Raw genomic sequence first — 14690 nt, forward strand, 5'->3', positions numbered from 1 at the left:
TATTTATTTACATTTAATTCAAGGGAAAGGCTTGGGTCAGTTTCAGACGGCCTCCAACAGCGAGATTCAAGCGCCCCACCTTCAGCCCAATCTGCGCCGCCAGAACGACAACGGCTCCTCTGCTCTCCGCGGTGCGGTTGTGACCCCGTAACCTAAAGTGTTGGTGGCAGACAAATGGAGACTAACAGGTGACATCCTAGGACATGACTACGTTGTGACACTCGGTGGGGATGGTGACCATTGCTTGGAAAAGAGTGCGAGGCCCCTTTAGAAAAACATTTTGTTAACAGGCATTCTGCCTCAGCCTAAACACCTATAGCTTGCAAAGCGCATGCTATTAGACAGGCACCTCTGCAAGACCTTAAGAGTCTCTTAAACTAGTGATAGTAAGGTGTTCCCAATGGGCGATGTTTGGCTTTCAAATCATCTCTCTGTGGAAGCGCCGAGATGCAGCTGTTTAAGGCTTAGAAGCAGCTGACTGTTTCACTACCTAGCTGATTACTGTCAGTCAGGGAGCTCAGAGGTGAAAAGCCTGTCTGAGAGACAATTCGCCGTCAATCAGTTCAATATGTTCCGTACCAGCTCGGCGCACCTGAGATCATCTTGGTAGCCGTGTAGCTCAGATGAGTGAGAGCGTGTGTGTGTGTACCACCGTGATTGGATGCCGGTCCTTCTCAGGTCACAGTAAACCTTCTGCTGCCTAACTTTCCTAATTTTGGGGATCCCTTTGAAAAAGAAAAGGAAAAAAAAAACTGGCTCTTCATCAGCGTGATCGACCCAACCCAGTGTGCCCCAGTGGCCTAATGGATAAGGCACTGGCCTCCTAAGCCAGGGATTGTGGGTTCGAGTCCCATCTGGGGTGCTCCTGTCCCTTTTTGAGCGTACAAATGTCCTTTTGATTTGCAAAGCTGCAACCCCACCTTACTCAGTGAGCGTCTCTGCTTTTCTCTCACATACAGTTGGGAGATGTCTTGCACTGAACGGCCTGCTTCAGATCACGCCACAGCACTTCAATGGGATTGGGGTCAGGACTCTTACTCGGCCATCCCAAAATACGGAATTTCTATTGTTTCAGCCACTCTGTTGTTGATGTACTCCTTTGTTTTTGTCATGCTGCATGACCCAGCGTCTTTCGAGTTTTAGATCACAGGCAGACACCCTGACATTCTGCTGTAGAATTTCCTGATACATCTTGGAATTCATCGGTCCCTCGATGATTGCAAGCCGTACAGCCTCCGCTATGCTTCCCAGGTGGGATGAGGTTTTGGAGTTGGTATGCAGTGTTTTGTTATCTCCAAACATAACGTTGTGCACATTTACCAACATGTTCAACTTTTGTCACTGTCCACAGAACATTGTTCCAGGAGTTGCTGTGGAACATCCATGTGGTCTTTAGCAAACTTGAGAGGGGCAGTGGTGGTTTTTTTGGGGGGGAGAGCAGTGGTTTCCTCCATGGTGACCTCGCATGATCACCACTCCTGTTCAGATTTCTTCTTATGGTGGACTCATAAACACAGACGTAAGACAAAGTCAACCACCTGTTCGCTAGATCCCATCCCCACTCAGCTAGTCAAAGATTCCCTCGAAGGACTGGCAGGACCTATAATTAGTATGATGAATGCATCGCTTGCGTCAGGCGTTGTACCTGATCAATTTAAGGTAGCGGTTGTTAGACCGCTCTTAAGAAGTCAAATTTGGATCAACAAGTTCTTAACAACTACAGGCCTGTCTCAAAGGTCCCATTTCAATCTAAAAGTCTTGGGAGAATAGTTGTTGCCCAACGTCAATCATATCTGGATTCAAATAATATACTTGAGAAATTTTAGTCTGGTTTCTGAAACTGCATTAACAAGAGTCGTAAATGATATTCTCTTAGCTACTGATGCAGGGAATGCAACAGTGCTTGTGCTTTGCTTCTAGATCTTAGAGCTGCCTTTGACACGGTTGACCTCTCTGTTTTGTTACACAGGCTTGAGTTTGAGGTTGGCTTATCTGGAACCGTCCTTCAGTGGTTTACTTCACATTTTACTCATCGTTTTCATTATGTTCAAATATCTAATAATTGTACTGCTTCATCAATGTCACCAGTTCAATTTGGGGTACCAGAAGATCAGTGCTGGGACCAATATTGCTCTCTCTCTCTACATGCTGCTGCTAGGTAGGATAATATGAAAAAATAATATGAACTTTCATTCATATGCTGATGACACTCAAATAAACATTTTGTTTACACCAAACGACAACTCTTCTATTATCAGTTTAGTTAAATGCATTAAGGAAGGAAATACTTGGATGTGTGAAAACTTTTTGTTACTCAACTCTGAGAAAAATGAGGATCTGTTGATCGGAGGCAACAATACTGATAGGACTACTATAACTTCAGCACTTAACTCAGAGGATTTAAACATCTGCCTCAAAGAGACAGCACGTAACCTTGTTGTGAAAGGCGCTATATAGAAATACATTGATTTGAATTGAATTGACAATGTAAAATGTTGTGTGTGTTGTTTGTTAAACAAGACTGTCTTTATTTATCAAAAAATAAAAGGAATTTGCTAGGAATGCAAACGTTAGGTTGCGCTTCTTCATGCTGCATCGTCGGCATGAGTGGAGCTTTTTAAACGTCTGTACTTACTGTGCCCCATAAGAAATCGTTTGTCCCCATTCAAAAGAGATTGTGCGATGTCCTGCAGTGTTCGCAAAGCAAACCTTTGACAGTTTGAAAAGAGGAATTTATTCTGCTTCCTGTGCGTGCAGTAGTTACAAAGTTGAACGTCTTTACACGATCTGCTGCAGTTTTCAGTGGGCGGGCTTTGTCAGAGGGCTTGGAAAAACGCACTGTGTTTCGGCTCGGGAAACATCATGAGAAGTGTCCTGCATGTTTTCTGTGTATAGCTGTCTTTTAACGCATACAGAATTCATTCGAAATCATTGATTTCTCCAATTAACAAGGTTCCCTTAAAGGATGAGTCAAAGTAACGTCTAATCGGATTAGTTTCCTTAGAGCTGGTTCAGAGTTTGCTCAAGAGTTTACCTTTCACAGATGCGCAAAGAAAAATGTTGGGGGTGCACGCTTCAAGGTGCCTTACAGCTGTAGGGAGTGATTCGAGACGATTTGTGGCGTGTGCTCGTTCCCATATACCGTACGCCCCGGGGTGCAGTGCTAAGATGAAGTACAATACCGCTTGGGCACGTAACGGCGTTACACGCAAGTGCGGGACGTGAGGCTTTTCGTTTGTTCATTTTGTTTTGCTCTGCTTTGCTTTGTTTCGTGGTCAAGAGGCGTAAGGTAAGTCGTAATCCAGGGAGAACACTGGTGGCAAACAGTCCGAGGTGAGAGGCGAGGTCCAAAGTCGAAAAGGCAGAAGGGGAGTCCAATATCCAGAATAAACGAGGTAATGGAAAAAACGCCAGGTAGAGCTCTCAAGGAGTAGACTCAATACCAGCGGGAAGCAAGTAAAGATGGTAAAAATAGCACTGCGTACCCCACGGTGGAGTGTGTGCAGGTGGGTTAACTCGTGCGGCGGCGTTTGTTAATAATCACCCTCTGCTGGTGCTGTTTAGATTGCTTAAGAGTTGGTCTTAACTGCCTGGCGGTCATGACAAGCTCCTCTTTAAGCTGTGGTTTAGTTTTGCATTCATGTGTTTCTAGAGCAGTTATTTATGGGGGTGGGTGGGTCCTTCACAGAGGCTCAGGACAAATCCCCTGCATGAAAGTCTACTGTGTGCGTTCAAACAGTCACAGGTCAAGAGCCAGGCAGGAGGACAATGGACAGATGAGCCAACGAACTAAAAATAAAAGAACAGATATGAAAAAGCCACCATCTTTTTCTTTTTGACATTTTCCGACTTTCATGCAAGCCAGGACAAAGTTGCTCGTAGCTACTTGTGGATTCAAATACTCTATCGAGTGCTTTGATGAGTTTTTGCAATTTGATTGTCGTCCTGTCAGCCTGTTTCTGTTTTTTTTTTTTCAATCTAGGGATGGAAAGTATGAGGGAAATGATGGAGCAATCAATAACCGCTCCGGAAAAATGGCAGAAAGAAATGGTCCGTCACTAAGGACATTTGTGAAGCAGAGGAGTGACATCACCACAAAGGCGACTTATTCTGCTGATCGTTTTGGTGAATAATGATTGAGGCGTGTTAAGAGAAAGGTAGCTGCGTCAGCATGCTTAGGCTGCAAAGGATAAAGCAAAGGTTTACTCCATGCTGAAAAGAGAAGAAAAGAAGCACAACGTTTCGACTGTGGAGCCTTCTGCGCCATCTTCTTTAGCGATGGTGATGATGTTTACATTGGAAAAACTGAGACACGCATACTGGAGGGGCTTGAACCACCAACTTTTCAGCACCACAGAGTCTGACAGTCTTTTGTGCACCCTACATTTGCAGGTTTATGGTCAAAGAAAACAATCACTTGCGCTTCTTGCAGCCGGCAATCTTTTTCCACTGACAACCAAGAAATGGATTTCATCTTTCACAAGCTGTATGGATTTCTTCAAAAACAAGTTATTCCAGAAAGGAAATTAATTCTTGCATTAAACTGAACCAAGCTGTACATGTTTGTCTGAAATGAGACATTCGGCACAACAAGACACGGAGAGAGGCACCGCTGGTATTCAGACCCAGGATCGCCTGCTTACTAGGCGGGCACTTTAAGCCACTAGGGAACAGCGCCAGCGGAGCACCGCGCTTTTACAGACACTTGGACACATCTGCGTTCGGTGTGCACTTAACCTGCTCTCTGAGCCCGTTGCCTCCGTCCCATTTAATAGCAGAACTGACGCCAAGAGAAATGATGAGAAATGGCATTTATCGGGCACTTTTCATGTCCAAGGAGCTCAATGCCCTTGACACCTCCCCAAGGCGACAGAGCTGTGCATTCTTTGGCGACACCATTTTTTCTTTTGTTTAATTTCTATACTTATTGATAGAATAAAAACGATATGTCATGTACTGTAAGGGAAATGTCTCTTTTCATGGGGAAAGCTAGCACCAGCAAATGTTGTGTTTAGAAGAAGTGATTTAACATGACACGTGACCTAATTTACCGGAGCAAAAGCTCACCCAGCAAGCCCTGCTTTACTTCTACAGGAGAGAAGTACTGTAGAGTCTGCAAGATGTTCAGCTGGGTAGCTACGTCAGCATGCCTCGGCTGCAAAGGAACAAGTACTAGGTTTATTGCATGCTGAAAAGAGAAGAACGGAAACACAGCGTTTCGACTGTGAGGTCTTCTCACACCTGAAGAAGCCTCACACCTGTAAAAGGCTCCATGGTTTTCTTTCTTCTCTTTTCAACATGGAATACACCTATTGTCTGCAAGATGTGACAATTTCATGGTGTTTTGGAAGAAAACCTTTTTTCTTTGAATTCAAAATCAATCGGAATTTCAGCACAACACATCAACACTTTTTCTGTTTTAAGGAGATGATATTTTAAACCTGACAAAAATAGTAGGAAACACAAGTTTCTTGCTGTGAAAATTTAGATGGGGAAGTGTACTACTAGTAGCAGTGTAGAGCTCTCTGTGGTGGAGTGCAAGCGCATGTTCTATGGGCCAGTGGCGTAATGGATAACGCGTCTGACTTCGGATCAGAAGATTGGAGGTTCGAGTCCTGCCTGGCTCGTGAGGCTTTTAAACCTCTCAGGTTCCTAGGTAACAGGTTGCCGTCATGTATATGAACTATAGAAAAGCATTTGCCACAACCCGTAAATTAGCACGCAAGTGCGGGCTGGTGAACACAGAACTGTATGGAGATCATCTCCAGCTCCGAGCTCAATTGCAATGAAAAAACATGCAGAACAGAACTGGAGAGCAGCTGAATTTGTGCTCAGTAGGGTGGGGAGGACTCAGCATTGCTATTGTTCTAATTGGCATGAACTGCAGGGGATCTGAATCAGAACATGTCAGTCAGTTTGATCATTGCGTCAATATGTAGGCCACGTTAATACAGAATTATTACTTTGTCTGTCTCGTCTTTGTATATAGCTGAATGTCCCTGACAATTTCATGTTAGTTTTTAAGAACGACATTGGTGCAAATATATACATATATAGCATATAAGGAACACGTAAAAGTTTAGTCCATGCTGAAAAGATAAGAAAACCGCCACAACGTTTCATCTTGGAATAAATCTTTACTTGTTGTTTTGCAGCCTACCCATTCTGACCTAACTCCTCCCTTGAAATTCCCTAACAGATAAGGGTACGTAACGGCTCATGCGATGCTCAGTTGCAATTTGTCCCAAAACAAACAAGAACAGCAGCTGAGGGTTTGAGTTTGAACATGCACTGTATTAAAGCAGCTTTTATTTCCATTGATAAATGCTAGATATTCCTACAGAGATTCTCCAGGTGAGTAAGCGATTCCTGTTTCTGTTTCTATTTCTGTTTCATATATATATACAGTATATATATGTTACATGTGTCTCTGCAATAGTATAAATGTGTTATACACTATCAGGGGCTGCTTTTTTGTGCACCTCATCTACAACAAGGGTTTTTTTTTCATTTATGTTTGTGGACCTTCACCATTTGAGGAAGTGAGTTAGATAAGAAAGTTACAGGTATGGTGAGCAATGACTGACAAAGGCACGTACTGCGTATTCCTTACAGAAGTGTAAGCAATTTGTTCTAAAAAACACCGGCTAAAGTCCAACATCGTTAGCAATCTTATTACTTAAACAGAATTAACATCAATAAACTGTAAGGTGCTGGTACATGCGAGTAGATTTGATCTTCTATTAAACAAAAATGCAATTACAGCTCTAAAAAGGTCAACCTAGACTTCTGTAACAGATCTGTTCAGGTCATCGCTGTTTCTCTGACCTTGTGAGTCTTTGGAATTTTAAAAGTGTATTTTGCTTGCCTTTCATGTGGTCTGTGTACAAGTCACTGTGGCGTATGCGGTCCTAACCAGCCTTGCTATAGACGTGACGAGCCTCCGCTATGTTGCAATGGAGAACAGGTTCAGTACGGAGCTGCCGAGAAAATTCAGCTGGAAAGCTCGTTGCAGAAAAGCATCGTTATCTGTGTCTAGCGGCAAAGCGTCCATCGTGGGTGCTGAAGAATCGATTTCAGAGGCTGCGGGTCCAGGCGATTTAGAGTGTTAAAGGTCCCAGCGAAAACGAAACGGCGCTGGTCCTTTTACACGCACGCACGCAACCAAATGCAAAGGACGCCGTAGTCGGCAGGATTTGAACCTGCGCAGGGAGACCCCAACGGATTTCAAGTCCGTCACCTTAACCACTCGGCCACGACTACAGCGAGCGCCGCGGCCGCTGCCTTCTTGCTACAATCGAACAGGGAGTGCGAGGTGGCGGCGGCAGCGGAGGCAACTTTTTTCAAGTTCGCTCTCCGTTTAAGAAACCTTTTACGCCATACGTGCAAGCACACACACACACACCTCAGAGGACTTAAGGGTGGCTTCAAGTTGGAATGATAAAGTCTCCCCGTTCGGACATGAAAACAGAACGTTCTTAGACAGAAAGCAATCAACAACAGAGACATCTGGACGACGATTTTAGTCACTGCACTTTGAATAGCATTTTTACTCCAGTTACAGGAGATGCACCAATGGCCCTTGACCTACGCTCTTACCAATGCCTTGAACATTCAAACAAAACAGCCCTCAAGTCCTGCGGTTTAATATAACGCTGTTACGTGTCGAGGCAGTATTTGACTCTGTCCTACCGTTGAGACACGGGGCGTATATGGAAATGAACACATGCTACGGATCGTCTCTAATCGGTCCCTACAGTTGGAAGGCTCCTTGAAGCGTGCACCCCCATCATTCATCTTTGCGCATCTGTGAAAGGTAGACTCTTGAGCAATGTTTGAGCCAGCTCTAAGGCAACTAGTGCTATTGGACAGACACCTCTGGAAGATCCTAAGAGTCTCTTAACACCACTTCCAGCAGCAAGCTTAATTGTTCGCTGGAGGTCTCCCACCCAGGTACTGACCAGGCAAAGAATCACCACTACATTGAATGAGGAAGTTAATCCTGAAATCCAATTACATATCTCAAGGTAAGACAAATCCATAAGAACATGTCTTAGTATTACTTAGTTTACATTAGTATGGCACTGAGTTGGAGCTCCTCTTTAAGCTGTGGTTTAGTTTTGCATTCATGTGTTTCTAGAGCAGTTATTTATGGGGGTGGGTGGGTCTTTCACAGAGGCTCAGGACAAATCCCCCGCCTGAAAGTCTAATGTGTGCGTTCAGACAGTCACAGGTCAAGAGCCAGGCAGGAGGACAATGGACAGAAGAGCCAACGAACTAAAAATAAAAGAACAGATATGAAAAAGCCACCATCTTTTTCTTTTTGACATTTTCCGACTTTCATGTAAGCCAGGACAAAGTTGCTCGTAGCTACTTGTGGATTCAAATACTCTATCGAGTGCTTTGATGAGTTTTTGCAATTTGATTGTCGTCCTATCAGCCTGTTTCTGTTTTTTTTTTTCTATCTTGGGATGGAAAGTATGAGGGAAATGATGGAGCAATCAATAACCGCTCCGGAAAAATGGCAGAATGAAATGGTCCATCACTAAGGACATTTGTGAAGCAGAGGAGTGACATCACCACAAAGGCGACACATTCTGCTGATGGTTTTGGTGAATAATGATTGAGGTGCGTTAAGAGAAAGGTAGCTGTGTCAGCATGCGTAGGCTGCAAACGATCAAGCAAAGGTTTACTCCATGCTGAAAAGAGAAGAAAAGAAGCACAACGTTTCGACTGTGGAGCCTTCTGCGCCATCTTCTTTAGCGGTGATGATGTTTACATTGGAAAAACTGAGACATGCGTCCCTGGGTGGGCTTGAACCACCAACCTTTCGGTTAACAGCCGAACGCGCTAACCGATTGCGCCACAGAGACTGATGGCCGCTTGTACTCCCTACATTTGCAGGTTTATGGTCAAAGAAAACAATCACTTGCGCTTCTTGCAGCCGGCAATCTTTTTCCACTGACAACCAAGAAATGGATTTCATCTTTCACAAGCTGTATGGATTTCTTCAAAAACAAGTTATTCCAGAAAGGAAATGAATTCTTGCATTAAACTGAACCAAGCTGTACATGTTTGTCTGAAATGAGACATTCGGCACAACAAGACACGGAGAGAGGCACCGCTGGTATTCAGACCCAGGATCGCCTGCTTACTAGGCGGGCACTTTAAGCCACTAGGGAACAGCGCCAGCGGAGCACCGCGCTTTTACAGACACTTGGACACATCTGCGTTCGGTGTGCACTTAACCTGCTCTCTGAACCCGTTGCCTCCGTCCCATTTAATAGCAGAACTGACGCCAAGAGAAATGATGAGAAATGGCATTTATCGGGCACTTTTCATGTCCAAGGAGCTCAATGCCCTTGACACCTCCCCAAGGCGACAGAGCTGTGCATTCTTTGGCGACACCATTTTTTCTTTTGTTTAATTTCTATACTTATTGATAGAATAAAAACGATATGTCATGTACTGTAAGGGAAATGTCTCTTTTCATGGGGAAAGCTAGCACCAGCAAATGTTGTGTTTAGAAGAAGTGATTTAACATGACACGTGACCTAATTTACCGGAGCAAAAGCTCACCCAGCAAGCCCTGCTTTACTTCTACAGGAGAGAAGTACTGTAGAGTCTGCAAGATGTTCAGCTGGGTAGCTACGTCAGCATGCCTCGGCTGCAAAGGAACAAGTACTAGGTTTATTGCATGCTGAAAAGAGAAGAACGGAAACACAGCGTTTCGACTGTGAGGTCTTCTCACACCTGAAGAAGCCTCACACCTGTAAAAGGCTCCATGGTTTTCTTTCTTCTCTTTTCAACATGGAATACACCTATTGTCTGCAAGATGTGACAATTTCATGGTGTTTTGGATGAAAACCTTTTTTCTTTGAATTCAAAATCAATCGGAATTTCAGCACGACACATCAACACTTTTTCTGTTTTAAGGAGATGATATTTTAAACCTGATAAAAATAGTAGGAAACACAAGTTTCTTGCTGTGAAAATTTAGATGGGGAAGTGTACTACTAGTAGCAGTGTAGAGCTCTCTGTGGTGGAGTGCAAGCGCATGTTCTATGGGCCAGTGGCGTAATGGATAACGCATCTGACTTCGGATCAGAAGATTGGAGGTTCGAGTCCTGCCTGGCTCGTGAGGCTTTTAAACCTCTCAGGTTCCTCGGTAACAGGTTGCCGTCATGTATATGAACTATAGAAAAGCATTTGCCACAACCCGTAAATTAGCACGCAAGTGCGGGCTGGTGAACACAGAACTGTATGGAGATCATCTCCAGCTCCGAGCTCAATTGCAATGAAAAAACATGCAGAACAGAACTGGAGAGCAGCTGAATTTGTGCTCAGTAGGGTGGGGAGGACTCAGCATTGCTATTGTTCTAATTGGCATGAACTGCAGGGGATCTGAATCAGAACATGTCAGTTAGTTCGATCATTGCGTCAGTATGTAGGCCACGTTAATACAGAATTATTACTTTGTCTGTCTCGTCTTTGTATATAGCTGAATGTCCCTGACAATTTCATGTTAGTTTTTAAGAACGACATTGGTGCTAATATATACATATATAGCATATAAGGAACACGTAAAAGTTTAGTCCATGCTGAAAAGATAAGAAAACCGCCACAACGTTTCATCTTGGAATAAATCTTTACTTGTTGTTTTGCAGCCTACCCATTCTGACCTAACTCCTCCCTTGAAATTCCCTAACAGATAAGGGTACGTAACGGCTCATGCGATGCTCAGTTGCAATTTGTCCCAAAACAAACAAGAACAGCAGCTGAGGGTTTGAGTTTGAACATGCACTGTATTAAAGCAGCTTTTATTTCCATTGATAAATGCTAGATATTCCTACAGAGATTCTCCAGGTGAGTAAGCGATTCCTGTTTCTGTTTCTATTTCTGTTTCATATATATATACAGTATATATATGTTACATGTGTCTCTGCAATAGTATAAATGTGTTATACACTATCAGGGGCTGCTTTTTTGTGCACCTCATCTACAACAAGGGTTTTTTTTTCATTTATGTTTGTGGACCTTCACCATTTGAGGAAGTGAGTTAGATAAGAAAGTTACAGGTATGGTGAGCAATGACTGACAAAGGCACGTACTGCATATTCCTTACAGAAGTGTAAGCAATTTGTTCTAAAAAACACCGGCTAAAGTCCAACATCGTTAGCAATCTTATTACTTAAACAGAATTAACATCAATAAACTGTAAGGTGCTGGTACATGCGAGTAGATTTGATCTTCTATTAAACAAAAATGCAATTACAGCTCTAAAAAGGTCAACCTAGACTTCTGTAACAGATCTGTTCAGGTCATCGCTGTTTCTCTGACCTTGTGAGTCTTTGGAATTTTAAAAGTGTATTTTGCTTGCCTTTCATGTGGTCTGTGTACAAGTCACTGTGGCGTATGCGGTCCTAACCAGCCTTGCTATAGACGTGACGAGCCTCCGCTATGTTGCAATGGAGAACAGGTTCAGTACGGAGCTGCCGAGAAAATTCAGCTGGAAAGCTCGTTGCAGAAAAGCATCGTTATCTGTGTCCAGCGGCAAAGCGTCCTTCGTGGGTGCTGAAGAATCGATTTCACAGGCTGCGGGTCCAGGCGATTTAGAGTGTTAAAGGTCCCAGCGAAAACGAAACGGCGCTGGTCCTTTTACACGCACGCACGCAACCAAATGCAAAGGACGCCGTAGTCGGCAGGATTTGAACCTGCGCGGGGAGACCCCAACGGATTTCAAGTCCGTCACCTTAAGCACTCGGCCACGACTACAGCGAGCGCCGCGGCCGCTGCCTTCTTGCTACAATCGAACAGGGAGTGCGAGGTGGCGGCGGCAGCGGAGGCAACTTTTTTCAAGTTCGCTCTCCGTTTAAGAAACCTTTTACGCCATACGTGCAAGCACACACACACACACCTCAGAGGACTTAAGGGTGGCTTCAAGTTGGAATGATAAAGTCTCCCCGTTCGGACATGAAAACAGAACGTTCTTAGACAGAAAGCAATCAACAACGGAGACATGTGGACGACGATTTTAGTCACTGCACTTTGAATAGCATTTTTACTCCAGTTACAGGAGATGCACCAATGGCCCTTGACCTACGCTCTTACCAATGCCTTGAACATTCAAACAAAACAGCCCTCAAGTCCTGCGGTTATATATAATGCTGTTACGTGTCGAGGCAGTATTTGACTCTGTCCTACCGTTGAGACACTGTCAAGGAACCAATACGTGGAATAGGAGGATCCTTATGCGTGACCGGAATCCCACAGGACACAGAGTAGCAAAGGGACAATCCAAAAGACAAAATCCAAAGGCAGGGTCGATAAGGGAGGCAAAGGGTCCGGTAACGAGAGATAGTCAAAACAATTCAAAGGCAAAATCCAGAAGGCGAGGTCAAGAGGCAGAAGCAGAAGATTCGTAACGGGAGATCAGTCAAAAAGGTTAGGAAACACGCACTGGAGAATACTAAGATAGGCTTCTCAATAGTGAGCGTGGGAAGGTGTGCGAAGGGGGTTTAAATACTGAAAGGAAAGGGGTGTGATTGGATGATTGGTTAGGGAGTGAGAATTTGAGGAATCTGATGCATGTGAGAATGTGCTGGGTTCAATCAGGGATGAGATTGGGAAGCAGAGGTTCCGGGAATGTAACGTCGTTTGCGAGGGAGAGTGTGGGGCGTGACAGTACCCCCCCCTTTAGGGTCGGCTCCTGACGACCTCAGAGAGCGAGTACGAACAAAGTCATCAATGAGGCTGCGATCCAAAATATCTTTCTCCCAGACCCAGGAACGTTCCTCAGGACCATAGCCCTCCCAGTCGACTAGAAATTGTTGGCGACCTCGGAGCCAGCGGGCATCCAAGATCTTATTGACCGTGTAGGAAGGCAGACCATCGATGAGTCGTGGTGGGGGTGGAGGTGGCCGAGGCCGGGAGAGGGGGGATCTGTGGTAGGGTTTCAGGAGAGAGACGTGGAAGGAGGGGTGCACCCTGAGAGTTGGAGGAAGAGCAAGACGATAGGTTACAGGGGTGAGCTGGGAGAGGATGCGAAAAGGTCCAATAAAACGGGGTCCCAACTTATGTGAAGGCTGTCTAAGGGGTAAGTTTTTAGTAGACAGCCAGACAAACTGTCCTCGTCGTAGTCTGGGCACAGGTCGTCGATGACGGTCAGCGGTGGTCTTCTGCCGCAAGGAGGTCTTCAGGAGGGCGGATCTGGCTTGTCTCCAAATCCTCTTGAGGAAAGTGAGGCGCGTCTGGAGGCAGGGAATATCCGAATCAGGGATAGAGTCCGGGAGAAGAGAGGGTTGGTATCCCAGGGAGCAATAGAAGGGAGACATCCCAGTGGTGGAGGAAGAGAGAGAGTTATGAGCATACTCAGCCCAGGGGAGGAGAGAGACCCAGTCATCTTGAGAAGCAGAGACGTAAGATCGAAGGTAAGTAAGAAGGTCCTGGTTGGTTCTTTCCGTCAGTCCATTGGATTCAGGATGATAGCCAGACGTGAGAGATGTGGAAGTCCCGAGAGATTTGCAAAAAGTTCTCCAGAATCTTGAAATGAATTGAGGTCCTCGATCTGATACGATATCCTCAGGAATGCCGTGAAGTCTGAAGACATGAAGAATGAAGAGGTCAGCCATGTCTTGAGCAGATGGGAGGGCAGGAAGAGGAATGAAATGAGCCGACTTCGAGAATCTATCTACCACGACCATAATGGTAGTTTTGCCTTGACTCTCAGGAAGATCTGTAAGAAAATCCACTGAGATGTGGGACCAAGGTCTTCTAGGGGTTGGGAGTGGTTGGAGTAAACCGGGCTTCTTAAGACGGGAGGATTTGGACATGGCACAGATGGGACAGGCCTGCACGAACCCAGTAACATCAGTCCTCATAGAAGGCCACCAGAAATGTCTAGAGATGAATTCCAAGGAACGTTTGACACCGGGGTGACCTGCAAATAGTGAGTCATGACCCCAGCGAAGAACAGTGGAGCGTATGGTATCAGGAACAAAGAGTCTGTCTGGAGGACACTGGGGGGGAACGGTTTGGTTGTGAAGTGCACGTTTGATTTGGTTCTCCAGGTCCCATCTAATAGCAGCCACAATTCTCTCAGGGGGTATAATGGGTTCAGGAGGGTCCAAAAAGCCAGGAGGATCATGGAGGCGAGATAGGGCGTCAGCCTTTATGTTCTTGGATCCCGGTGTATAAGTAATAAAAAAATGGAACCTAGAAAAGAAAAGTGACCAGCGGGCCTGGCGTGGATTCAAACGTTTGGCAGTTTGTAGGTAAGAGAGATTCTTATGATCTGTAAGAATAGTAAAAGGGTGTAGGGCCCCCTCCAACCAGTGTCTCCATTCCTCCAGGGCGAGCTTGATAGCCAGTAGTTCTCGGTCTCCAACATCATAATTAGTCTCGGCCCGGGACAATTTTTTGGAGAAAAAGGCGCAGGGGTGGAGGATACCCTTCTCTCCATGACGTTGAGATAATATGGCACCGACTCCGTTGGCTGAGGCATCCACCTCAAGAATGAATGGAAGGTTGGGGTCTGGGTGACGGAGGAGGGGGGCTGTGGTGAACAGTCTCTTGAGATGAAGGAAAGCTTGGTCTGCCTCAGGAGTCCATTTCCCTTGATCATGACCTTTTCGGGTCAGGGCTGTAATGGGGGAGACGACAGAGCTGAAATTCCTAATAAAACGGCGGTA

General features: G+C 45.2%; 6 non-coding genes across 6 annotated transcripts; 3 read left to right on the top strand and 3 right to left on the bottom strand.

Moving 5' to 3' along the window:
• The first annotated feature begins 789 nt into the window (after positions 1–789).
• On the top strand, positions 790–862 carry trnar-ccu (transfer RNA arginine (anticodon CCU)). The gene has a single exon. It is a non-coding gene; the product is annotated as a tRNA-Arg (tRNA).
• Positions 863–5554: 4692 nt separating this feature from the next.
• On the top strand, positions 5555–5627 carry trnar-ucg (transfer RNA arginine (anticodon UCG)). The gene has a single exon. It is a non-coding gene; the product is annotated as a tRNA-Arg (tRNA).
• A 1554-nt stretch (positions 5628–7181) lies between these two features.
• On the bottom strand, positions 7182–7263 carry trnas-uga (transfer RNA serine (anticodon UGA)). The gene has a single exon. It is a non-coding gene; the product is annotated as a tRNA-Ser (tRNA).
• A 1536-nt stretch (positions 7264–8799) lies between these two features.
• Positions 8800–8873, bottom strand: trnan-guu (transfer RNA asparagine (anticodon GUU)). The gene has a single exon. It is a non-coding gene; the product is annotated as a tRNA-Asn (tRNA).
• A 1193-nt stretch (positions 8874–10066) lies between these two features.
• On the top strand, positions 10067–10139 carry trnar-ucg (transfer RNA arginine (anticodon UCG)). The gene has a single exon. It is a non-coding gene; the product is annotated as a tRNA-Arg (tRNA).
• Positions 10140–11693: 1554 nt separating this feature from the next.
• trnas-uga (transfer RNA serine (anticodon UGA)) lies at positions 11694–11775 on the bottom strand. Its single transcript has one exon. It is a non-coding gene; the product is annotated as a tRNA-Ser (tRNA).
• Positions 11776–14690: the final 2915 nt, after the last annotated feature.

This window comes from Lepisosteus oculatus, unplaced genomic scaffold, assembly GCF_040954835.1.
Source record: "Lepisosteus oculatus isolate fLepOcu1 unplaced genomic scaffold, fLepOcu1.hap2 HAP2_SCAFFOLD_536, whole genome shotgun sequence".
NCBI classification, from domain to species: domain Eukaryota; kingdom Metazoa; phylum Chordata; class Actinopteri; order Semionotiformes; family Lepisosteidae; genus Lepisosteus; species Lepisosteus oculatus.